The sequence below is a fragment of the Pleurodeles waltl genome, chromosome 7 (genome assembly GCF_031143425.1).
Source record: "Pleurodeles waltl isolate 20211129_DDA chromosome 7, aPleWal1.hap1.20221129, whole genome shotgun sequence".
Classification (NCBI taxonomy): Eukaryota; Metazoa; Chordata; class Amphibia; order Caudata; family Salamandridae; genus Pleurodeles; species Pleurodeles waltl.
Window position 1 is genome coordinate 666,357,222 of NC_090446.1, and position 27,899 is coordinate 666,385,120.

The following is a 27,899-nucleotide window of genomic DNA, read 5'->3' on the forward strand; positions in this document are numbered from 1 at the left end:
CGTGAACGTCAGATAAGGGGTTGTTTATACAGACACCCCTTAAGACTGTGCTTGAAATTTCACATACAAAAACACTTGGATTATTAATATTGGTTACTACATATAAGCTATTTCAGCTCATTTGATTCGTCCTTTCTGTTATAAACATTGTGTTGAGCCCTGAGGAAGTCACGAAGAACATTTTCTCCCAAGACGAAACACGTGTTGGCTGTTTTCTGTTGTTTCAATACATGAATATTCCATCTCAAGAATAAATTGGAGTCATGCTAACTTTTCACGGTCTACCTTGTTCCTGATTATTTGAAAGAGGATCGAGTATCATACATACATGGACTACGGACTTTTTGTTATTTATTCACAAGTGCCTTGACTTCTGTTGTGTAAGCTTTGCATACAGGGGTAGGACCCCATCTACAGCTTGTGCAGCTCCTCCACAGTGAAGTCCGGGACCCGTTCCCCTGTAGCACGTGCCATCTTGAGGACCAGAGTCAGGACACAACAGCTCACGCATGGAGTTCCATCCCTCTCGAGATGCAGGAATCAAGTGGCAAGGGAAAATTAAAATGGCGGTATTTCCTGCAGCGGTGTGCACTGTCACCGCTGGCAGTGATCATGATTGGCCCTGCTTCCCCATAGACACCAATAATATCCAACGAACAGGTGCACAGCGGTGATCACCACCAACCGCCGTGATGAATAGTGCCCACGGAATTAAGTCACTTCCTGCACTACACTACCTGTAGACAAAACCACGTAGAACAGGGTCCCTGACGCAGATACGGAGAGGAACTAACAGGGAACAATACTATAAGTAGAAAGTAATTCACTCTCCCAATATTGTAAAGAAAACAGCTCAATGAAGGAGCCCAACTATATTATATATAAACATTTTACATTTATTATACATAACAGAACCCAAAATCCAGTGCACACTGATATCGTCAATAAAGGTAACAAAATTATATTACAAAAAACGCAGCCCCTCAGATCCCACAAAAACTGATGACAAACAAAGACAAAAAGGACAAAAGACAATAAATCAATAAACCACAAACCCACATATATTAGACAACCAATGAACCTCAAGCTGTTAAAACTAAATATCGAAATACAAAACACTCAAAAATAATTGCAGAATCACATTTTTTATAAATAAGTGGAAACTCAAAAATCCAAGAAAGCCTCAAAAGTCTGCTACATAAGAGTCTCTTGCCAAAAATTCTCTCAGCAACCGTTATCTTCTATCCATAAATGTCCTATTTATTTCACCTTTCACTGTAGTTGTATCCAGTGCTACTTCCAAATAGAAATTTTCTGATGATACTCTTTTTTAGGAAAAATATGTTTCCATTCATACAAATGACACCGTATATGTCCATAAATGTAACAACGCATATGCTGACACGCGTTTCGGTGGACTAACGAGACATAGACACTGTCTCTTGGTTCCAGCCACCTTCTTCAGGCCATTAGATGTTGAGAGATATATATCATCCTCTCTCTCATTCTGCAAGCGGTAGATGAAAAAAGCTCACCTCAACAATAGGACGAGCAGGGCTGCTATGCCTGTGCTTCTGAATTACTATACAAAAAACATGCGTCCGGGCGCTCTGTACATCTGGCACCGCCACGGGGGGCTGCCATTTTGTATCTACCACGCCTTCATAGTCTGTCCGGGCTCCTAGGCCCTGTCTCCATTCCCTCTCCCATTCGTCGAGTACTGGTACGATCAGTGATCCTCCTCATAGAATCATAGTGGGAAGTGTGCCGACAAAGGGTGGCAATGACACATACACACCTCACCAAACATTACTCTGACAGGATTATCATGTTCTCTGCATCTGTGTGAGGGACAATAGTGTTGCATGTACAAGATGAATGGTGGAGCAATGTCATTGAAGTGTTTTTCACAGCTCAATGTGTCTCTCTTCCACCCCCATAGGTACTGACCCATGTGGCGAGGGAGGGCCACATATGTTTACAGACCCCTGGCCACCATGGAGGAACATCATATCATCATCACTTACTGCCTGAATCAAGCCACAATCCTGGAGCTCTGTGCACAAATGGAGCGTGTTCTGATGCCAGCTAATAGAAATCCCCATGCCATACCTATAACTGTGCATGTAGTATCTGTGCTACATTTTCTGGCCACAGGCTCATTTCAAGTTGCACTGGGGATGGCAGCTGGGGTTATCTCAGCCAATGTTCAGCAATATCCTGTCTTATTTTCTTGATTCCTTCGTGCAACACCTGCAGAGTTGTGTCCAGTTTCCCCAAGGGGCTGGTCTCATCTACATCAAATCTGGATTCTATGCTTTTGCAAATATCCCCAATGTGATAGGTGCCATTGATGGCACCCACATAGCCCTCAAACCCCCAAGAGTAAATGAACAGGTGTTCAGAAATCGTAAAAGCTTTCACTCCATGAATGTCCATATGGTGTGTACTGCTGACCAGTCCATTACTCATGTCAATGCAAGGTTCCCAGGATCAGTCCATGACTCTTTTGTCCCCCAAAACAGCAGTGTACCACACATGATGGGACAAATACAGGGGGACAGAGCTTGGCTCATAGGTGAGTGTATATGGCTCTGGATCAGTTGGATAGCTGACAGGCAGGCAGTATCAAGTAGATAGTGTGTGTTTTAACCCTCTTTCGCCCACTTTTCTAGGGGATTCTGGCTACCCAAACATGCAATGGCTCCTGACACCTGTGAGGAATCCTAGGACAGATGCAGAATTCCATTCTAATGAGGAACACGGTCACACTAGATTGGTCATTGAGCGGATCATAAGACTCCTGATGGCAAGATTTTGATGCCTCCATCACTCTGGAGGATCCTTGTGCTATGTCCCTGACAAGGTGTGTCAGATAGTGGTGGTCTGTTGCATGCTGCACATCTTGGCCTTAAGGAAAGCTATCCCACTACTGGATGAGGAGGATGCTGTCCAAACACCCCTGCCACCTCAGAGGATGGATGAGAGTGATGGGGAAGAGGAGTAGCAACACAGCAACTCCAGGACCCAGCTAATCCGGCTATACTTCCAGTGACTCTAGGGTACTGTTCTATGATGCCAATGGGTCTACTGCATTGTTTCAGGGTGACTCATGTGCAAAGTGCTGTGGTGTCCCTTACCGGTGATGTGTAAACTTTGTGTATGAAGGGGGAGATGTGTACAGTGTGACATACTTCAAACACTGGAGTCTGTGGGAATTAAAATGGCATTATGATGGTAACTGGCTAATATATTCACATTTCCATTTGAGTGGTAATATTAATGAAGGACAGATATTTTGAGTGCACAAATGTATTTATTCTCAGGCAAGACATCCATGAGGGATGGGACAGTGGAAGGGAGTAAGCACATGGTGAACATTGTCCCAGGTACATTTCTACAGCTGTTGGTAGCACAGGGGCATAGTCCATGGGGCCACTGGAAGATGGTGATATGGCAGTGGCATGTCGACAAGGTAGCTCAGTGGCACACAAGGGAGACATTCAGGGCAAAGTCACTTCTTTGTGGTGGCCTTGGTCTTGGCTGGTGTTTAACTGGGATGTCTAGGTCTGAGGCCACATTTTCAAGGGGGAACCAGGGCTGCAGGGGAAGGGGTGCTGGTATCCTGTGAGCCCCCTGGCAGTGCCATTAGGTCCACTAGCAGCTGATGGTGTGGATAGCAGGGCATTGTCCTGGCTAGTGGAAAGAGCCTGCAGGTGGGTGGTGGACTCAGGCTGGCTGTGGTACTGGCACTGCAGCACCCCTGCAATGGAGGCCATGGTAGCATTGAACTGTTTCCATTTCTCCATGGCCTCCTGATGGAGTGCTACATGCAGCCTCTGATTCTCCTACAGTGTGGCCAGGATCTGGGCCATCCTGTCCTGGGAACGGTGCTCCCAGTACCTCAGCAATGGCCTCCTAGGCAGCAGCATCCCTCCTTGGGCCACTCCCTGTTCCACTGCTCCCCTCACACTGGCCCAAGCCCCCTGTTCCTCGGTCCCCTGCACTGGTCTGCCAGTACCAGTTCAACTGGGCCCTTCATCATCCTGCCTGGTGGTGGGTGGAGACTCGGGCCTCTGTACTTGTGGGCAGCCAGTCCATGGCCTGGAGACACTGGTGTGGGGGCGTTGTGCCAGAGCTGATGGTGGTGGCTGAGTGGTGGGGGTGTCAGTGGTGTCCTGGGTGGGGCTTCTGGAGGGTGACTGTCCGGGGCTGTGGGATGGCCCAGGGATTTCCTCTGAGTCCAGGCATCCCTCTGCACTCTCCTGAGTGGGGCCTTCGGCTTCAGGTGGAGGACTGGCACTCCTTGACATCTCCATCTGGGTGGCATAGGTGGTGGTGCCTGTGTGTGAGAGAATAGAGATGTGGGTGTCCTGCACTTACTTGTTCCTTGCAGCACTGCTTAGCAGTTATTGGTGGTCCCATTTTCATGTGGTAGCATGCTGGGTCCCTTTGTGTTCTTTTGGATGAATTTCGTGAGGGGGAATGTTGCATTTCGGGTATTGCAGTGCTCCTGCCATATCATGACTGGGCTGATGAAAGTGCACAGGGGGCTGGATAGTGATCTGTGGGGGGGGGGTTGTTGGAATGCAGGGAACATGGGTAGGAGTATCTGGGTGTTGTGGGCTGGGTGGGGGATGGTGACATGGTGGTAGTGAGAGGGATGGGGTGATACATGCATTCCAGGTCTAGATGACTTACTCAGACCCAGGCCTCCAGGGAGTCCAGTGAGGCCCTCCTGGTGCAGGATTACCAAGACCCTCTCTTCCCAGTCGATGTATTCCGGGGGAGGAGGGGGGGGACCACAGCCAGTCTGCTGTACGGGGATGTTGTGTCATAATGGCATGGACTGCACCTTTCCCCGCAGGTCGTTCCATCTCATCCTGATGTCCGCCCTTGTGCGTGGATGGATTCCCACAGCGTTGACCTTATTGACAATCCTCTGCCATAGCTCCATCTTCTTGGTCAAGGGCACCTGCTGCACCTGTGCCCTAAATAGCTGTGGCTCGAACCTGAGTATTTCATCCACCATGATCCTCAGCACCCTGTCAGTGAGGCGGGGGTGCTTAGGGGGTGCCATGGTGTGTGTTGTGGGTGTGTTGGTGATGGTGCTGTTGTGTGGTTGTGTGTGTGGTCTGTGATGATGTGTATGCTGTGTTTGATTTTTGGTGGTGGTATTGTGTGTGGGACTTGTGTGCTGGTTGTTTGAGTGTATGTGTATTGTGGTGTCACTTTCTGTGGTGCTGTTTGCATTGCAAGGGGGTGTGGGTTGTGTATGTGTGTGTTTTATGATGGCATGGATGTGTGTCAGTCGTGTGCTATACATATTTGCCAATGTGTGCTTCTGTTGTGGGTTGGTCCCGTTTCTGAGCTCGGCGGTCAATACCGCCAATGTTCGTTCGACATACACTCTCCGCCGCACTAATTTTTGCATCATTGTTTGGTGGGCGGAGGGTGTTTAAGGATCACAGTGGCGGGGTGCTGTGTCCTGACTTTCTGCCGTCATGGGCCCTGACGGTGAATGGAGGTTGTCATTTTTTGAGTGGGTTGTGTTTTTGCCATCATTATTCGGTGGTGTGCAATCCATTGCCACTGGAGGTCTTTTGTTCACCGTCAGCACGGCGGTCGGCGGTGATTGCTGCCAAGTTCATAATGAGGGCCATAGTGTCATCTGTGATTGACATTGTTCAGAATGGTGTCCTTTTTACACAATGGAAAAGTCAACTGCTTCCCATCCTGTAGTTAGATTGGACACTACAGATTCTGAAGAATGGCCACATTCCATGGAAATACATTAACAGTAGTGCCCTGTTTGAACCTTTTCAATTTTCCAAGGAGCAACAGATCAAGGCTAAAAAGGAAGCAAGGTTCACCATGCAACAGATAGAAAAGTTAGAAAAGCTAATTTTCACGGTTTGCAGGAAGTCCATCAACAGTATTGCTTGTACATGACATTATAAATCTGACAATTTCCACCTTTTATTTCACAAAATGTTTGAAAATTTTGCTGTGGGCAGATATGAGTGGTTATGAGATAGCTATATTAAAGAAGAGTGGAAGTTGCCTTTTGAGTTGAAATGTCTGAACAGCAAAACAGAGGTCTTTCTCAGTGGAAGCGAAAGTGAGACTACTGTTAGTCATTCAATGATTTGCAAACAGATGTCTCTTCATGGCCTTTGCAATGCAGCGGTCTCAAACTTGTCCTGTTTTCTGAAGGGTACTCGCGTCTTTTTGATTCGTCCAGCATTTCATATACTTTCAAATGGAAGTTATATGGTCCTGAATAAACAGAGCTGTTGCGGTATGAGACCAGGAACTGCCTAAGCAATTTCAGTATCCAAGATTGCAACTTGTTGCGGACATATTCTATTACCCCCAAACAAGAGATAGGTGTAGCAGAAATGTGGCATCACACTGAGGATCATCAGCCGAGATACAATCCCTATTAAATACTAACTTCCCCAAGCACTTTGGAGAATTGGTTTCCAGAATATTTAACGTGAGATTGTGCACCTCTTTAGGGCTGTTGGGTCTGGATTTGTTTAAATTTTCCAGACTGTCTTTGGAGTCATCCCATTGGCTTTCCACTCACTTTTTTTTTGTGTGTTTGGTGGCTTTCCGGTGACTTTGGCATTGATTGGCAGGATACTGCTACTGCTGTTCCTGATACACAGTGGTTGTGCCTTTTCTGCTAAGCGGAGCGATGGAGCTACTTCCACCAGCCCAGCTGGGCCATGATCGCATGATGCAGTTCTTTGGTGCTCCGTTGATGGAGGACTTGGGTCATGATTGGTCACTGTCATTAAAGCCAATTCTGTGGTGCTTGCAGCCGTTCTTCCATTGCACCTGGTGCCTCTTTGAGTGTCTACCTTTGGTGTGCCTTGCTGTTCTGCCAGTGTCTCCTGTGGACCAAGAACTGCTAGTGTTCTTGATGAAGGTTCATTTACAGTAGTGTCTCATGAGGCTGAGGCTGATTCGCAAGGCCACCTGTAGCCACCCCTTGTCAACCATCCGTCTCCTTCAGGCACTTTGGATGGTACTGCCTTCACGGGTGATCCTGTGCTTGAGGCTGCTGTGCACTTCTGCTCTGTGGACCCATCTGCCGATCCTGTCATAGATATGACATCTGATGATGAGGAGTTATTCCTGGATGGCCTTCCTTTTATTTACTGTTTTAACTAATTTTTAATAAGATTGTAACTTTTTTTTTAGCTCAGAGCATTTTAGTGTGGACTCATACACCTTCTCTCGCGTCATCACTATTCCATCATCCTTGTTCCGGCAATGGGAACGGTGTAGTGGATCCGATATAGTTTTAATGGGACTCAGGAGTTTAGCTTAGCTTGTGCCCCCATCACCTATTGACTTTTAACCTACTTAGCTTGCTCCGTCTTAGCCTATTTATTTAATTATGTCTTTCAAAATGGCTGCTATGTTTATAGTTAGTGAAATGTTTTGATTTAACGTTATCAGTGTCACTCTATGAAGGCGTCACTAACAGAATCAAAGCTAAGCAAGATACATAGGAATTCACATCATGTACCTTTCCCACTTACGTGTGACAGCAACACTATGTACTTTTGGAGAGAATTGTTTATATAATTGCCACCCCAAGCATGCCTCCTGATCTATTCTTTGAGAACATACCTTCGTCAGGGGTCCTACTAGATCTATATAAATACATCTCACACAGACAAGGTTATCAGAGGGATTCCTACCAGATGCCATCAACGATATCTATGCTGCACGTTCCCACTGAGTTTGATCTAGAGACCTCATTCCAAGGTAATGAGGGTTAGGGGGCCCTTCTCATGGACACGGTACAGGCAGATTAGGTTTAACACACCTAGCTCTCGTTAGGTTACAGATTACGTTCTCCTTGCCAGGGTATGAGGACCTATTTTACTTCTCATGTTTATTGCAAGATGGTGGGGGACTTCGTATTCACAACTCTCGTTTTTACAATTCTTCTTCTTGCCTTGTTCATTATCCTAATCATTTCAGCTCATGCATTTTACAGAAGATTGCAGTCTTGTTAATAACTGCATCTCCTTCATTGCCTGTGTGCGACTGGGACTTGCTGCTCATGTGAGAAAAGCGAACTCTCCGTTTAACCACAACTCCCCTGAGATGTTGCACTCTTGAGTCCATGCGTAAAGGCTGCCAGAAATCATCTTTTACTCTTTGGGTTTTTGGTGAGGTACAGCTTGTGAGCCGGGACGGTTGGGCCAACAGTAGCGACCTGTTGTAGGATTGGCTTAGTCACCTACAAACGAAAGTGCTGTCATCCTTAAACCAGCAGTCTTGACTGGAGCAAGAGTCCAACTATGACAGGGCTGGCAGGAGGTTTATTTTACCAGGTCACAATAACAGTTTAAAACTGCACACAGGTTCCAGTGGCAGGCCTGAGACATGTTTCAATTTCCCAAGTGGGTACATTAGTGTGTGACCCAATGAGTGCTGCAGACCCTCAAGCAGCATTTCATTTATTTGCCCTGGGTACACATATAATCACTCTACTAGGGACGTAAAAGTAAATTTAATGTGCCTATTGGGTGTAAGCCAATTGTACTCGATTTTGAGAAATGAGCACAAGCATTTCAGCATTAGATAGCAATGGTAACGTGCACTGAGTCCTAAGGCCAAAAAGAAAGGATTCAGTAAAACAAGAGGAGTGGAGGCAAAAGGTTTTGGGGAAAACTATGACAAGGATGTCAGGACTAATTGGTACCAACTGGAGTGGTGCTAGTAGGGGGACACAGCCCTAAAATAGAACTAGCGCAAAATTACATAACAGAGTTTCAGCCAGCATTAGTGGCACAAACAGAACAAGAAGTTACTTCGGTGGTGTTCATAATGGATCAATAGTCCGAGAAAGGTGACAGTAGTCCAGAAAACACCATGCATCCACCTTCAACATCTTGTCATAAAAGATGTTTTACAACTTCTCCAGGCTTTCTACTAGCTGGTGTTGACAATGACAATTAATTGTTTCCTCCAAATGAAGGAAGCGATGAGGGAAGATTATGGGGGTCATTACGACCCTGGCGGTCTGAGACCGCCAGGGCTAAAGTGGCGTCTGTACCGGCAACTGGCTGGCGGTACGTAGACCCGTATTTCGACCGCGGCGGTAGCGCCGCGGTCGCACCGCCGGGACTGGCGATTTCCCGCTGTTTTAGCCCCGGCGGTGATAATCCGCCAGGGCAGCGCTGTAAGCAGCGCTGCCCTGGGGATTATGACTTCCCTACCGCCAGCCTGTTTCTGGCGGTTTGCACCGCCAGGAAGAGGCTGGCGGTAAGGGGAGTCCAGGGGCCCCCTAACAGGGCCCCGTGCAGCTTTTCACTGTCTGCTAAGCAGACAGTGAAAAGCGCGACGGGTGCAACTGCACCCGTCGCACGGGCCGGCGGGCGTAAACTAGGTTTGTGACCGCCGGCCCAGCGGGGATGTTGTGATGGGCACCGCGGGAGTGCGGCCGCATTGGCGGCCGCATGGTGGTTACAGCTTGGCGGGCAGCGGAAGCCACCCGCCAATGTTGTAATGACCCCCTATGTTTTTAGAAAAGCAGGTGGACATAGACATTGATGCGGATGTCCTTCCTGTCAAAATTCTTAGGGGCATTGAGGTATGGCACTTTGGACCTCATTATGAGTCAGGTGGTGAGGAATTACCTCATACAACTCCACTCTGCCTGATTTTTTGTAAGTAGGTTTTTATACACTTGATTGTTCTTCATCTTTGAGATCCTGAGTCAATAAACTATCACCAGAGACTGACTGCAGAAGCAGCCAAGTCTCATTCCTCTTTTGAACGGCAGGGGAAGTCAGAAAATACTTTGTCCTTCCCTCCATTACTCCCCCACCCACTCCCTCTAGCCCCAAGAAACCCAGAGGCCTGCACATACACTTACCATCTGCTCAGAGACAGTGAAAAATCCATGCACTATCAACCAATGGAATTGTAATTCCCGTGTGGTTTTATGACCAGCAAAATCGGCCCACAAAGTAATCCATCATTTCATGAGTTTTTAATCAGTAATTGCTTTGTACTGAACAAAAGTAAGGCAAAGTATTGGTAAATCACAGGCAGTTTTAGCATCATTCCAACACTGTGAAACCTAGATTCAGGGCTTTTAAAGCTGACAGTGAATTATGCTTTCTAATTTAGGCATATTCATGAGTTGACAGGAATTTGCTGCAGGATACCAGAGGGCCAAAATTCCAAATTCTAAGCAGTACGGCACTCCAAAATCTTGTGATTACAAACTTTCTCCCTGGAATGGGGAATAACTACACAGACTTGGTAACACCAGGAACTTTTCTGTTTAGGTTTCCCTATTCCAGGTGAAAAAAACACTGAAAACACTGAAAGTATCAGCAGAGGGTTGGGGAGAGGAGTGAGGAAGTGGGGAAGTAAAAGCAGAGTAGAGGCAGAACAACAGAGCATTGTCTGCTCCCTACTGTTTTAATCTTTGTGGTGGGGTGACATACAGGCCGGGTCACTTACATCAGCCTGGTGCTGTGTCTGTCTCTGGGTGGGTTGAGGAGGCATAAAGGCCCTGACACTGCCATTGACACCAGGCTGTTGATGATCCATGGAGGGTTGTGTGTGGCGGAGGGGAAGGCAGCTGAGGGACCTGTCTGTACAGGGCCAGAGAATATGTGCCCTGGTATTTGCACATGGGTGTGGGACACCTCGCACCAAGCTTAGCTGCTCGGGATGGGGATGAAGGGATTTGACCCTGAAAGGAGGATGCATTCTATGCTCCCCGTTTTGGTGAAAGGGTTTAACAGGGTCTTGTCTGTTCTTTTGTACACTGCCTCAGCTAGACACACAGCAATGTTTTTTTTCAGAGTGTATATCTGCACCTAGTGAAAATGTGATTAGTGCCTCTGGGTTCAGAAATCCCAGGTCCAGAGTTTGTTGTCCCAGGATTACCAGGTGTAGAATTTGCCATCCTGGGGCATCATCAGTAGGATTCATCACAAAAACAACACACATACCCAATTGACTGTCCATTCCTGCTTCTTCTAGGACCATAATCACCAGTACGTTGAACACATTCTTAGGGCCTGATTTAAGGAAAGTGGTGCTGCACCCAGTGCTGAGCCACTTTCCTTGTGCCCCTTAGTGCCCCCCTACCGCCACCATGTATGCACCGTATCTAAAGTATGACGTACCATGGCGCAGGGTGGGTGCAATAGCATCCATTTTTGTTCCTGCAGAGTACATAGGGGCCCTTTGTATTCAATGGCATGCCCCCTTTTAACGTCTACTCTGAGCAGGTGTTAAAAGTGTGACAAACTGGCTCAAGGAAATCTCTTACATTTCCTTGCACCATTTTTACACCTCCCCTAATGGGCAAACGCCCCCTTGCATACATTTTGCTTGGCGCAGGCATAATGTGGCACAAGGGCTTACAAAGTGGCTCAATGCATGCATTGAACCACTTTGTAAATAAGCCACTTTAGTGCCGCCTTAGCGTAAACAAAATGACGCAGTGGCTGTGCTAAGATGTCGCTAGGACCTCTTAAATCAGGCCCTTAGGTTTTTCTGTCCTTTAACAGGACCACCGCTAATTTGAAATCTGAACCACTGGGTACCAAAAGAGTGCATTGTAGTAGGTAAAACAGACTTCTTGGCACCAGAAACTAACCAAGCAAAGCAAAAATTCAAACATGTTCCAACTTTATCAGAAGTAGCATCTAATTGGGGCAGCTGCTGGTTCAACTTCTTTGAAGTCGGACACCTAACCCTGCTGCTAAAGTGTCTGCATTGGAAACCTAAGGCTGGTGTAGGGATTTCTCCCACCCTTCTTCTTTCTTGGGTCTCTCTTCCAGTTCCAACAGAACTATAACAATATAAATAGCATGGCAATAGGATTATTATAATTCAAGACTCTAGTCTCCAGAGAAACAGATTTCAATCACAAATATCAATTTTTGGTGACGTGGAAAGTGGTAATTGGAATTTATAGAGGCAATTGGTCCAATAATGTAAAGTTTCGAAGGACACCCATTTTCCCACTAGACCTTTGGCACAGCAGCACGTGTCCAACCGAGCCTTAATAGCAAGCACACTGTAGAGACAATCCAACACCCCATTCATTGGAGGTGTGCAGCAGTGGGAAGACTGACACCTATAGATGCATAAGTGTATAGAAGGCTATCTGCAAGGGGTTTAACTTCAAGCCACCTCCAGCCACTATGTCACAAAACGTATTTACATTTTTCATCATGCAACCATGACAAGGGTCGCCTTGAAAAATGTGCACAGAGACTAGGACACTAAGGGGCGTATTCATAATACCCTAGCGCTACCTTGCACCACATTAACATCATTGTTTTTGACGTTAATGTGGCCCAACAAGGCTGAAATCCCTGCACCTTATTTACAGAGTGACGCACTGCAGGCATTGCGCCACTCTGTAGCCCTTTGCGCTACATTATGCCTGCGCCAGGCATAATGTATGCAAAGGGGGCGTTCCACCGTTAGGGGAGCCGGAAAAGCGGCGTAAGGAAATCTCTAAGATTTCCTTACGCCACTTTTTACGGCACTTTTAACGCCTGCTCAAGAGTAGGCATTAAAAGGGGGCTTCCATTCTTTAGAATGAGGCCCTAAGTACTCTGTAGGAGAAGAGCCAATATTTTGGCGCTACTCCTGCACAGTACATCAATAGCTTCTTGAAAAATTATGCTATTGCACCCTACCCTGCAACATGGTGCACCGTATTTTAAATACGGCGCACACATGGTGGTGGTAAGGGGGTGCTAATGGGCGCAGGCGTCCCTTTCCATATATCTGCTGCCCATTTCTCACTTTGGTCTATAGCCTGACCACAACATGACATTGCCCAGCTAAATTACTTGTTTATTTTTCATCGCTCACTTCGCTTATCAACCGTACTCTCAGTCCTCACGCCACACATACATTGTTACTTTAAACCTATCATTACATTGTTAAATTAGATTTTTAGCGCATCATCAACCTTAGATCTGCCTCTGTGATCAAATAAACAGAGAACCAAAATATAAAAATTAAAAAATTAAAACAGAGACATTCTTAGCGCAGGTAATTAACATTTAGTTATAATGGCCCATACTTAGAATTGATCCCCTCTTGGGCTTGATTATTCGAATTATATTTCCCTTTGATTTGTGCATACATTGCCAATATCTAAAGGATTGAATCCTCAGATTACTCAAGTAAACCACTGTGGCATTTCTCTTACACAAACACGTTTATTTATTTTGTGTTCTAAAAGTTTCATTGAATCGTTTAGTGACTACAGGATAAAGGCTCTCCATAAATACTTAAAACATAACAAGATAACGACTAATAGACATACACAGAAAAACATATATAGACACCAACAACAATATGATGAAATTCCCATAAGCATCAACAGTCTCCACTAAAATAGCATTAAGAAAGATGGATCTAACATTACATTATAAAACTCGTCTTAAATACTCGGGTAGCATTGGCAGATCTTGCTCCAGAGAGCAGAACCACGGATAGACGGGTTGGCAGATAGCTCTTCGGCTACACTTCTAAAACCTTTGGCATAGGAAGTCGGGTGCACAGAGCATGACTCACTGAATTTAGTTCTAACAGAGGAGAGATCACCGCTGGTATGGGCTGGAATGATGTCTTCAACGTCTCTTAATTGGCAAGGGCTGTCATGAGATCTTGTTACGCGGGAAAGCTTTCTATTCTGTAGGGAACCTTATAAATGTCTGGTGTACAGCAGCTTTCTGAGATAAGTATATATTGTTTGCCAGAATTCAATCAGGCGTCGGTTGAGTACAGTGGACTAAACAACATAAATGTGAACCACTGAATGAATGAACTGATTTATACGCATGATTTTATGAGTCGTCTTTGCTGCCACATAAAGCGCTGCATGTATGGTTGTAATTTGATTTTAACGGTTCGATTTTTTAGATTGATGACGTGACTAGTTTTTACTAGACTTTTTAATTAGATCCAGCGGAAGTTTGGTTGTGCTGACATAACCTCACATAATTTTGGTATTGTTGCTGTACCCTTGTTACTCAAAACAAATTCAAAAACTGTACTACATCACATAGTTATGTGACATGGACATATTGCTGCCTAGCGCTAACGGAGGCACCCTTGCACCCTGGTGCAAGGATGCCTGCATTGTCTGGATGGTTGTTTTGTGATGGAAAGGACATCTTCCTGCACAAAAACAATCAACAGAGGTTTTTCCAGAAAGAGGAAAAACGGGGCAAATTAAAGATACTTCTCTTCATTGTGTCACCCTTACGCCACCCCTGAGGTGGTGTAGGAATCTGACACATTTACAGACTTGTAAAACAGGGAATGTGTCAGATCTCTTAGCGCTCCATGGGTGTTGCATGGGAACACCGATGGAATGACCCTTTCGTGCAGTTTTATGCATGAAAGGGGCCCATATTTACAAGGCATGAAAAGCCACACAAGGTGACCTTCTAAATATTGTATGGCACACTGCGCCCTCAGAGCAGCAAATGAATGATCCTCCAGTGGCGAAGTGTGGAAATAGGGCCTCGTAAAGTGAGAGTATGGGAACAACGCGACCAACAGAATGCAATTGGCTGTTGTTAGAGGTGTTTATGTTTTTTTTTCTTTTTTTTTAAAGCATAAAATTCATTCTTGCACCCAAAATAGACTCAAAGTCACATTTGGCTTTAAAATACTGCACAAAATGATGATTTCCATTTTACAGAATTTTGCATTATTTCCGAAATTTCTCATATTTTGGCAAAAGCAAATTACATTGATTTTGTTCACCCTATTTTTAGTTTAAAGGGGCAGTGTGGTGAATGATGTTCCCAAAGTTCTTAAGACCCCAGCTGATATTATGCAACAAAGGAAACGTTCTGGAATGCTTAATTTTAGTGAACGTTAGAGACACAGGACTGTGGAAAGAAAATTGTTTGCTACTTCAACGCTACTGTTTAACCCCTTCGCTGCCAAGCCTTTTCCCCCTCAGGTGCCAGCCCTTTTTCGGCTATTTTGGGCAGTTCGCGCTTAGGCCTTCATAACGTTTTGTCCACATAAGCTATCCATGCCAAATTTGCGTCCTTTTTTCCAACGTCCTAGGGATTCTAGAGGTACACAGAGTTTGTGGGTTCCCCTGAAGGAGACCAAGAAATTAGCAAAAAAACAGCAGGAATTTCATTTTTTTTTATAAACATTGGGAAAAAAGGGCTGCAGAAGAAGGCTTGTGATGTTTTCCCTGAAAATGGTATCAACAAAGGGTTTGCAGTGTTAAAATCACCATCTTCTCAGCTTTCAGGAACAGGCAGCCTTAAATCAGAAAAACAAATTTTTCAACACAATTGTGGCATTTTACTGGGACATACCCTATTTTTACTATTTTTTGTGCTTTAGCCTCCTTCCAGTTAGTGACAGAAATGGGTGTGAAACCAATGCTGGATCCCGGAGACCTAAACATTTGTAAAAAGTAGACAAAATTCTGAATTCAGCAAGGGGTCATTTGTGTAGATCCCACAAGGTTTTCCTACAGAAAGTAATAGCTGAAATTAAAAAATATTGAAATTGAGCTGAAAAAAACAGCCATTTTTCTCCACGTTTTACTCTGTAACTTTTTCCTGCAGTGTCAGATTTGTGAAAACGATATACTGTTACGTCTACTGGACTCTTCTGGAGATATATAGGGCTTGTAGGTTTATCAAGAACCCTAGGTACCCAGAGCCACTAAATAAGCTGCACCTTGCAATGGGTTTTCATTCTATACCGGGATATACAGCAATTCATTTGGTGAAATGTAAAGAGTGAAAAATAGGTATCAAGAAAACCTTTGTTTTTCCAAAATTGGCACAAGAAAAGGTGTTGAGAAGCAGTGGTTATTTGCACATCTCTGAATCCTGGGGTTCCCATTCTAGCATGTGAATTACAGGGCATTTCTCAAATAGACGTCTTTTTTACACACTGTCTTACATTTGGAAGGAAAAAATATAGAGAAAGACAAGGGCTAAGAACACTTGTTCTGCTTTTCTGTGTTCCCACAAGTCTCCTGATAAAAATGGTACCTCACTTGTATGGGTAGGCTGAACGCCCGTGACAGGAAACACAACATAGACACATCAGATTTTTACATTGAAAACTGATGTGTTTTTTGGAAAGTGCCTAGCTGTGGATTTTGATCTCTAGCTCAGCCGGCACCTAAGAAAACCTACCTAACCTGTCATTTTTTAAAACTAGACAGCTAGGGGAATCCAAGATGGGGTGATTTGTGGGGCTCTCACCAGGTTCTGTTACCCAGAATCCTTTACAAAGCTCAAAATGTGGCCAAAAAACACTTTTTCATCACATTTCGGTGGCAGAAAGTTCTGGAATCTAAGAGGAGCCACAAATGTCTTTCCACCCAGCACTCCCCCAAATCTCCCAATACAAATGGTACCTCACTTGTGTGGGTAGGCCTAGCGCCCGCAACAGGATATGCCCCAAAACACAACATGGACACATCACATTTTCCCAAAGAAAACAGAGCTGTTTTTTGCCAAGTGCCAAGCTGTGGATTTTGGCCTCAAGCTCAGCCGGCACCTAGGGAAACCATACCAAACCTGTGCATTTCTGAAAACTATACACCTAGGGGAATCCAAGATGGGGTGACTTGTGGGGCTCTCACCAGGTTCTGTTACCCAGAATACTTTCCACACCTCACAATTTGGCCAAAAAAACCACTTTTTTCTCACATTTAAGTGACAGAAAGTTCTGGAATCTGAGAGGAGCCAAAACATTTCCTCCCACTCAGCGTTCCCCAAGTCTCCCGATAAAAATGGTATCTCACTTGGGTGGGTAGGCCTAGTGCTCGCAACAGGAAATGCCCCAAAACACAACATGGATACATCCAAATTATTAAATACATAACTACCTGTTTTTGCGCTGGGAGCACCCGCGTTTTTGGTCCTAGACCCAGCAGCCATACAGGGAAACCTAACAAACCCGGACATTTCCAAAAAATAGACACCCGAGGGAGTCCAGGGAGGAGTGACATGCATGGATCCCCCAGTGTTTTCTTACCCAGAATCCTCAGCAAACCTCAAATTTAGCTAAAAATCACATTTTTTCCACATTTCTGTGTGGGATCACCGCACCGGGACACATTTCCTACCATCCAACGTTCTCCTCAGTCTCCCAGTAAACATGATACAAGTGCCTGTGACAGGGAAGAGACAAAAACATGTCAAAATTGAGGGGGAATCAAAGCAGGTCCAAAAGGGCAGTTTAAAAAAACATTTCTAGGCTTACAAGTGGGGCAGAATTTTTATTGGTATAGATGAGACAATGCTGGGTGGTAGGAATTTTGTGGATTCCTGCAGATTCTGGAAGGGTCCATCACAAAAATGTGGAAAAAATGTGTGATTTCCATCAAAGTTGGAGGTTTGCAGGTCATTGTGAGTAAGAAAATGGTGCGGGTGCATGTGAAGCACACCACCCTGGACTCACCCAGATGTTTAGTTTTCAGATGTGTCTAGGTCTTATGGATTTTTCTTCATGGCAGCGACCCAAAGCCCAAAAAGTGCAGCCCTCACCATTCCAGGTGGGACGATTTCAAGAGTTAGCCAGTCTCTCATGGCTCAAATGTAAAACCAAAACCCAAAATTATCAAATGTCCTCTTGCTTGCTGTGGGATATGATGTTTTAGTGTGCAGGGGGAGAGCTGAAAGACTGTTACCCCCTTCAGTTGGGGTGGGGCATAACCAGGCCCATACTGGTTGGCAGTCACCACCCCACTATTTTTTCTTTTTAATTCCCTGTCATCAAGTAGACTTTCTGCCCCTCCCCCCAGGGTGTGGATTGTGGTAATTGCCAAATCTGTCCACTGGTAGGCAGAACAACTTTTTCCCCATTTATTTGGGGTGGGGGTATGGCCATACCCTACCCTCTTATTTTGAAAAAAAATCTTCCAGGTCTCTGGTGGGCTTTCTGCCCCCTTGGAGGCAGATGGGCCTTTAAAAAATAGCCCGATCTGCCCCCAAAGGGGGTAGATATGGCCAACAGTATTGTGACCCTATGGGGAACGACCCTTGCCCAAGGGGCTGCCCCCCCAAACAAAACTTGCATACACACACAACAATCAGTGGTGCCTAAGTGGGGTCGCTCCCCTTGCGTGAAATTGGCACACAAAAATTAAATACAGTCCCAGGAGCATTGTGGTTTCTGCCTCCTTGGGGGCAGATCGGCAAAATAAAAATAGGCTGATCTGCCCACAAGAAGGTAAGAAATGGCCTAAAATAAATTTGCCCACCAGGGGAACGATCCTTGCCTAATAAAAATAGGCCAATCTTCACCCAAGGGGGGGGGGAGAAATGGCCTAGAGTTAATTTTGCTCCAAGGGGAGCGACCCTTTCCTAGGGGGTCACTCCCCACAGTTAAAAAAATAAACACAAACAAAAAAAAAGATCCCTGGTGTCTAGGGATTTCTGCCCTCCCCCCCACCCGGGGGCAGATCGGTGTAATTAAAATATGCCGATCTGCCCCCGGGGGCTCAGAAATGGCCTAAAAATAAATTGCCCCCCATGGGGAGAGGCCCTTGCCCAAGGGGCCACTTCCCTTATGTATAAATATTTTTTTTTAAATCCCTGCTGTCTAGTAGTGTCTGCCCCCCTTGGGGGGAGATTGGCCTAATAAAAATAGGCTGATCTGCTCTCAAGGGGGACAGAAATGGCCTAAAGTTAATTTTTCCCCCAGGGGAGCTACCATTGCCTAAGGGGTCGCCCCCCCCCCCCACATATGAAAAAATAAAAGAAACAAAAAAAATAATATCCCTGTTGTCTAGCGGTTTCTACCACCCCGAGGCCGATCTGCCTCCAGGGGGCAGAAATGGCCTAAAAATAAATTGCCCCCCTTGGGAGCAGCCCTTGCCCAAGGGGCCGCTCCCCTTATTCAATAATTTTTTTTGAAAAAATAAACACCCTGGTGACTAATGGCATTTCTGCTGCCCGACCGCATTGCAGTCGGGCAGCAGATATGCTGAAAGAGACATGAAAGAAGAGGAAAGGCCTTTTCTCTCCTTTCATGTCTCTCTCGCCCCTCTGCATGATCGGAGGAGAACTTCTTTTGCATTTTTCCTCCGATCCGAGGGGTAGGCCTCTGATGAGGGACGCCACAGGGGTGGTAGGGGGTGGAAGGGGAAGCGATTCCCTTTCCATCCCTGCCCAGGGGAGGGGGGAGCGATGCTCCCGGGAGTGCACTAGTACTTCCCCCGAGGGCCCCTATCTGGACGTAACGGTTATGTCCTGGACACCCAAGTGGTGCTGCCCAGGGCGTAACCGTTACGTCCAGGGCACCCAAGGGGTTAAGGAAAAGTACAGTGTGATTATGGATGAGGAAGGAATCATTTCAGTTAATTTGCAACAAAAATGCACTTCTTTCCATGTGGCCTAATCTACTGAAGGGAATATATTGAAGTAATGTTTCCTCTCATTTCATTGAGCAAATGCAGCCATAGGCTGCTGGTGGCCTGTTTTCTTCTGACAATCTGAACAGTCAGTTGTTGTCCTTCTTTTTAAAAACACACAACTGAGCTAGAAATTCTAGCCCTCTACTTGCTATCTCAATTTCTAAAGACAGTAAAGGTTTGAAAAGGGATGCCCCAAGGCAACTTCCAACTGGAGTAATCTGGCCTCATTCACCTATTTTAGAAGTTCCTAATCAGTTTTCAGACCATAATACAAATACCATTATAGCACCTTGCGAGATGCCCACCTAATCAATATGGATGAGGTTCATCAATCATCCCTTAATTTCCCTCATCTCTTTCTGGCATGCAACACACTATTTAGCATGCCACTAAAAGGGATTCTCAAAAGCTGGACTGGACTCTATAATTCCTGCTTGAATTAATCCAAGGGATCAGAATTGGCATTGACGAATCATCCAGACGAGCATTGCATGGCAACACTTGTTGGAGTTCAAGTTTCTTACTTGCCGTACAAATTAATCTACAGTTGGAAGTGAGAGTAAGAAGCCAGCCAGAGTGAACAATTACATAGATCATGCATTCCATTGGATGCAGAAGACATTTATATGTCACCAGAATTGAAATGATGTGGTTCATGAGCCCTGGAACCATTTATAGCCCCTACACAAAACATAAAACAAGATTTTTCGCATGGCTCATCTTCTCCCTTCTTCCTCCTTTCCCACTTATCTTGGAACTATTGAAAGTTCAATGCGCAAAACCTTGCGACTTGATCCGCATATCTATTACCCATTTACCCAAAATCTTGTGACTTCAGGTGTGCACTGCATTTCACCACAGCAATCTTTTCAGGCATTTGAATGGCTTGCAACAAGTCATGGCTTATTTCACCATTTCTAACTGGTGATCCAGAAGAGGTCAGGAAGCCTGTTTGTGCCCACAGCTGGCCAAAGTCATGGACTATTCGAAATCCATTCTGGCTGTCTGTATAAATGGTAACTTTTAGCTGCGCAGAAACATGGCATGCTCTACTAAGGACTACCAATTCCGCCACTTTTGCAAGTACACTCCTCGAAGCCAGGACACTTCGAGTATACCAGAAATTGTGCACACAGCATATCCTGCTCTCAATGTTCCCATGTCATCTTTTAAACAGGAACCATCAACAAAACTAATTTGATCATTTTCGTCCAATCTTGTATCTTGATATCAGGTCTCGGCTTTGTGCACAAATCAATAACTTTCAGACAGCCATGTTCAACTTCTTTCAATTTGTCAATTTCAATGTTTTCTTTTTGAAGCAAGGTAGCTGGGTTAAGCACTGTACACCTTTTTAATGACACATTTGGGGAATCCAGGTTGACAGTCTCACAACGTGTTAGCCGGGCATTAGTTAAATGCTGAGTCTTAGTTCTGGTGAGTAAAACTTCAAAGGAGTAAGGGACCATGACAGTTAACGGATGTCCCATCACAATGCTCTCACTCTGAGTGAGGCTGAATCCAACTGCAGCAACATTTCGCAGACAGCATGGTAAAGCTGCGTCAACTGGGTCCACAGTAGCTGAGAAATATGCTACTGGGCGGGGTTACACCACCATGGACTTGAGTAAAGACAGACAAAGAACATGCATCACGCTCATAACAAAACAACATGAAGGGTTTAGTGTAGTCAGGCATTCCCAAAGCCGGGGCTTTGCCCAGGCTTTCTCTCAACTCAATAAAGGCTTTCAGGCAGGCTTGGTCTAACACTAGGGGATCAGTATCTTCTTTGAGAGTCCGTTTCTGCATTGGCTTTGAAATGACTGAAAAGTTGGGAATCCACTGGCGACAATAGCTCACCGTCATCAAAAAAATCCTGACATCTCTCTGGGTTGTGGGGGAATTCATCTGCAATATGGAGATTTTCCTAGTTCCTTTCTCAGTCAGGTGACCAAAATATTTCACTTCTTTCTGACAGTAATGTAATTTTGCTGGGAACACTTTATGCCCATTCTTCCCTAAGTAATTCAGTAAGGCAATAGTATCGTACTTGCATGCCTCTCTTGTCTTTGATGCAATTAACAAATCATCAATATACTGAACTAACGCCACTTGGAAAGGCATTTACAATGACTCAAGGTTCTTTTTCAGGATCTGGTTGAAAATGGACAGTGACTCTGAAAACCCTTGAGGAATTAGGCACCAACAGTAGACTTGGTCCAAAAATTTAAAACAGAAAATAAATTGACTATCTTCATGAAGAGGTACCAAAAAGAATGCTTGTGACAGGTCTACTACGGTGAACCATTCAGCATCACATGGGATTTGAAACACAATCACTGCTGGATTTGGCACCGTGGGACATCATTTAATCACAATATCATTTACTTTATGCAAATCCTGAACAATCTGAAATTTCCCACATGGCTTTCGCAAACCCATTATCAGTAAATTATGTGGGCCTCTCAGCACTTCTTTCAAAACACCTTGGTTTACAAATTCTGAAATTATAGATGCAATCCCTTCAGTCTTTTCTTGTGTCATGTGGTACTGAGGATTCTGGGAAAAAATCGCATTTGGCTTGACTGGGACCTTAACTGGCTCAACTCCTTTGATTAGACCAATGTTTTGTCCTGTAAAATCCCACATTTTCATTTTAACTATTCGCTGTAAATCAGAAGGAAAGTCTCTCACTGTGAAAACTGGAAAGAAACTAATCAAAGGGTACTCCTTGTTTTCTGTATCATAGTTAGGTTCTGGGGATAAGTCATCTTCATCATCACTGTTTGCCTGAATGGCAATTCCATCATTTGAACAGGTAATTGAACATCTTGTTTTGTACAAAAAGTCCCTTTCTAGTAAAGATACCGGACTCCTGTGTCATCTAAAAATGAGACTTTGTGACCCATTACTTTTCCCTGCACGTATGAACCTTTCTAATCTACCTCTAATGAAGCTGCTAACATGCATTCATTTTCATCCAAACTTTCACTTACCCAGTCGTTGTTTATTCCATCCTCACTGTGTAAGGGGAATTGGTGTACTGTGTTATTATTCTGATTACACCTTTGACCGGTGAACTGCTGAGGAAGCATCGCCTGCTGCTGCTCCAATGGGGCTTGATGTCTTTGAATTTGCTTTTGAGGTACCATTTGAACTTGCATTTGCATTTACTGCAACTGGGGCATCTGCAAACATGGCATTTGCATGTGTCGCATGGGCTGAAAACCTTGCACCTGATTCACATTGCTTTGAAAATTTGGACTGTGACCTCTCATTCTCGGTCCTCTCATATTTGGAAAAGAATTGCTTTCGCTCATTTGATAAACTACACCAACTACAGGGCGTTCAAATCTTCCCACAGGCATTTTGCAAGCTTCACACATCTATCTGTTTGCTGGTACCACTCTACTGGCTCCTCTCTCAATCTGGGATAATCATTTGTAAATGACAGAATGTCACTTTTGCTCCAAGGGACATCAACAAAATTCCCTCTGGGAATCTCCCTCCTTGGTAGAATTTTAACTGGGTCCTCAACCTGCTGTACATTTGCAGTACAATGCACAGAATCCCTTTTTCTCTTGTCTCCTTTCTCTGCCCATTTCTCTTCCCATTTATCTAATTCTCCTCATGTTTAAATGCTCTGAATTGTTTCCCTAATGTGATTTTTCATTCCTGGGACTCTCATGTTTTCAAAATCCTTTGAATGAAAATCAAATCTGTAACTCCTCTTCATGTGCTTCGTTTTCTCAATTTCTACATCATATGTCTCTGCCAATTCTGCTAATTTCTGAAGTAGTCTTCCCACTTTGTTGGTAATCAGCTTGCACAAGTAACACAACTCATCTTCTCTGAATGTGTCAATCCTGTCCAACCCCATTGTTCCCTCAATTATGTCCTCTGCCTCTAATCTACTTATGGTCAAATTCAGGCCACTTCCTCTGCTAGAATCTTCTTGGGTGCTACTCAACCTCTCCAACCATTCAGTTAACTGCTGAGCTGTCACACCTTGTAATGAAACGATGTTATTGCTTACATTTGGCTCTTGCTATAATGTTAGGCTCGGGTCTCTGGTGTCACCATGCCTGGATTAGGGCCTATGTATGATCTCACCTCATTATTTTGAGGGGTCCTGAAAGGACTTAAATCAATTAACGGACCTGTCCCATCAAATATTGGTCTCATGGGGGTTATCATTCTTGCACCTTCTTCGAGTCTTTCCCTCACTAGGCTTGGGTCCAGGATTTTCTGCTCACTGTTCTTATTGTTTCCCTGGGCGAACACTGGTATGACCGGATCTATGGTAACTGGTACTGACACTGCATCTTGACTTGGTCGGGCATTTGGGTCTCTCGGGTGCCTTGCTCCTGTATGCCGACTTATCAATGCAGACATTTCTGTCTGTGATCCTGTTATGGGGGTGTATCTCGGGATCGTCTGTGTCTGTATCGGGGACATCAAATTTGGGGTTGACTCTATCTGAATCAATGTTGGCTTCTGGTAAACTTGGCCTGTCAGCACTACTAGGTTTGTTGTGGTATCTACAATAGGTACATCTGAGTAAATTCTTGGCATATCCATCTGCGGCGTACGCCTTTGAATCACTGAAGTAGCTGGAATATTATTACTAACCTGAATCTGGCTCTGTGTCGATTCAATTGGTATCGGAGCTGTAGGGTCTAAACTGGTATTTGAACTTCTCTCATGTGCTGTATAAGGTGGGGGACGATTTCTCAATAACTGCAAAATAAACTCATTATCATCCGATTTCTCATTGTGTGTCAAAGACTTCCTAGACTCTGTGGATTTCTGCTCTCTCTCGTCTGAAGGGTAAGAATTCCTCATATTTGTACTCTTCTTAGCCTCATTCCCATTTTCTTGTGTGACTGCAGATAACAACTTACTTCCCTGTAAAGTCTCAGTTCTCCAAAACTTCTGCTCATTATAATATCTAGCCTCTGCCTGTGTCTTCTCAGCTTACCTCATTCTTCTCTCAAATTTCAGTTGCTGTTGCTATCTAGCTAATAGTTGCCAAATCGCTAATGGTTCAAATTGGGCAGGTCTCGGGGGAGGTTTCAAGTCTTACAATACTTTCCTCAAATTCTCTAAAATCTTCAAATTAAGCAATCCATGGGCAGATAATGCTAAGTTCCCATCTTTCTCTGTCTCTTTGCACTATTGTTTCAGCCAAAGAAATGGCGCAGCACCTTGTTTTTTTAATACAGTATGGGTGGTGTACCTTCTGGCAGTGTAATTTCCCCTATTCTAGTTGGAATGAACATATCTCCTATTTAGGGCACTCTTTAAGGCTTTGTAAAATGTCATCTTCGGTAATTAATGCTACTTTCAATCAATCAGGAAGTAACTTTCAATCCTAAAATCCTTTTCGCCAACCTTCTCGACCAATTACGCTTCACGGTTGTCCACCAATATGTTCGCGACCCGTCTCACTAACCGACCTATCCCAACAACGCTCCCATGATGTCACACTCACACGTGCAGCGGCTGACAAATTTTTTCAGCTTGCCCTCTTCAGCTCAAATTTACACAACTAAATGTGAATATTTCAATCACTAAACAAAATCAAAACCCAATTTGTCTGTTCACTACAAGTAGGGTAGCAGTTGTTCAGAAACCTTTCTGATTTTTCACTGTGGGATTTCGCTCTAGATACTCCTTCTATCTCAGTTTCCCTGACTCACAAGCAAAATTCGACCAGCAAATTCCACTTTCAACTGACCATTGGGTCTGTCCTGGTGCACATTGGACTTACCAAATCTGAGTCAAAAAACCTTTCGCTCACTTTAACCCGCAGTCTTGAGTTTGTCAACCACACCCGATTGACCTATTAAACAGACAAATTACAATATAAACCAACTGTCTCATACACTTATTTATTACTCCGCAGACTTAGACCACACAGGATCAGTATAACAACAACCACGTGGACAGTTTTTGAGCATAAAGTGCCACACACATGTGAAGTCCAACAACTTCCCTACTGTCACACGCAAACTCCTTCAGCATCTTCATTTGAAGAACGCAAACTCCCTAAACCATCACAGTTCACCTACAATTTGCTTATGCTGTGCAAGCACAAACCCTATTTCATTCCCCCCTTCACTAGAACACAGAGAACATCCTAAAAACAAGCATTGGCAAGCACCAAGGTTCTTTCATTGGTAGGTTCTTAGGGTGACATTTTCTCTTTATTGTATATCATAGAATCTGAAAATCTTCACCTTTACTTATTTCTCTTACCAAATCTGTGACTTATTTTGATCTCTTGAAGAGGCTACCCATCCAACTCTTTTACCACTTCTGAGGACTATCCTTATGATTGGCTCTTGAGGGCGTTAACCATCCTACTCTCTTACCATTTCTAAAGGGAAAAAAAGGACCTTATGATGGGCTTTTAAGGAGACTGACCATGTACCGGGACTTATTATGGTCTCTTAAGGACACTAATCATCCTACTCTGCTACCATTTCTGTTAGCGCATCTGTCCTTATTTGGTCTTTTATTATTAATTTATGAGGGGACGCGTTAGAGGTTCTATGGACCTTTTGACTGCACTTAGGGTGATCCCCACCATGAATCCCACATACAACACAATTACATCAACATCAGTAAACAACATCAAATACCTTTGGAGTCAGGAATCTTCACACACCATGACCCATTTGACCATGAATAACCACATCTTTATGTAAAAGTTAGAAAGTTTATTTCCCTACATTAACAATGCTAATATCACGTAAATTAGTCTCAAAACCAACTGGTAACCATACAAGAACAACACTGCTTGACCAATTCTTCTAAAGAATCTCAATTTAACTAGGGCATTGATTACTAAACATTCAATAGTCACAGTACAAATTAAAAGCAACAACAATTGCGTAATAGAAATGGCATACATCTAGGTTCTGCAAGTGAACAACTTCAACTCTTTGCTAATAGCAATTTGTTAACATCTCTGGGTCTCCCCAACTAACCTTCTGATTAGAATAGTATGTTTGGGCTTTGAGCAAAACAGTTTTAGTCAAAGTTAATTCGGAAAAACATCTAGGTATGGCTCTATCAAAATGGCAGTTGGAACCTAGAAAGAAAGAACATATCCTACAACAAGAACAATAGCATTTTTTATACCTCTCCTCAGTATGGATCAGCAAGCTGTGATTATCTTCGTCAGTTGGATATCTGTTCGGTCAGCATCAGCTATAGGCAATGAAGTGGGATTTACATTTGCATACCTTAGGGATGATGTGACAAATTGGAATATATCAGGGTGTGTTCTCTCCATGTCACACTTGAGCACAACCTACACCCATGTTAGATCTAAAATAGAAAAAAGTAGACCTCCTGGTTGGAACCCAAACATCTTACAGCCCCTGGGATCAACAATGGATGGCCCCACATTGGCTGGTAAAACGATGTAACATCAGTACATCCGGAGATGGAATGACTATCAGAAATTATAAGATCTGGTCTACTACTTGCACTCCAGTATTTCTAAACATATTGTGGAACAACAAGAGACTGAATACATGCACTTTGAGTCATTTGCAGTTATATCTATGCTACGTCCACTCCAGAGACAGACCAGAACACATTGACAACTGGACACTCTCTTAGTATGCTCAAAATGTTTATACCAAAATATCCCAGGCAGCCACTCTTTCAGATGGTGTCTCTGATTTCAAGAACAGATCCAAGCATTGGTCTCACAAAATGTTGGAGGTCACATAAAACTCCTTTGTAAAGGAAATAACTGTCACTGGTGTAAAATGGGCCATTTGTCACAACCATAAATGCATATCGAAAGAAATAAATGAGAACTGAGATAGCATCTCCACTATCCCCCACCAATTTCCTAGAATGGTGACTGGAAAATGTTGAAAGACAAATATAAACACAGTCAGATTAGGGAATGTCGATATGGCATCTCCAATGAAAGATGAAGGATCTATAGACTACTCCAGATGGGAAAATATTTGTATTCACGGTATCCCTGAATAGTCAGAGGGAGGAAACTTGATAATCATCTTGAGAGACTTCATCCCTACACTTCCAGGTAAATAGTCATTCTAGCCCCTGGGTATTACAAAGAACTCATCAGCTATGTGTGCACTGTATTCAAACAACAAATAATCTGAGAGCAATGATATAGGCCCTAATTACAACCCAGGTGGTTGGTGTTAAAGTGGCGGTAATACTGCCAACAGGGGGCGGTAAAAGAAATGGGATCATTACCACGGTGGAAACAGCCAACACAGCCAGCCACTTTAACACTCCGACCGCCATGGCGGTACCAACAAACACTGTGGCAGTAACCGCCAACAGACAGGTGGAAGTCAATGTACCACCCATCTCATCACAGCACACCCTTCCGCCAGCTTTTCCGGGGCAGTGCCAATGCCATCAAAAGCACAGCAGAAACAGTACTTGGAAGGGAAACCAC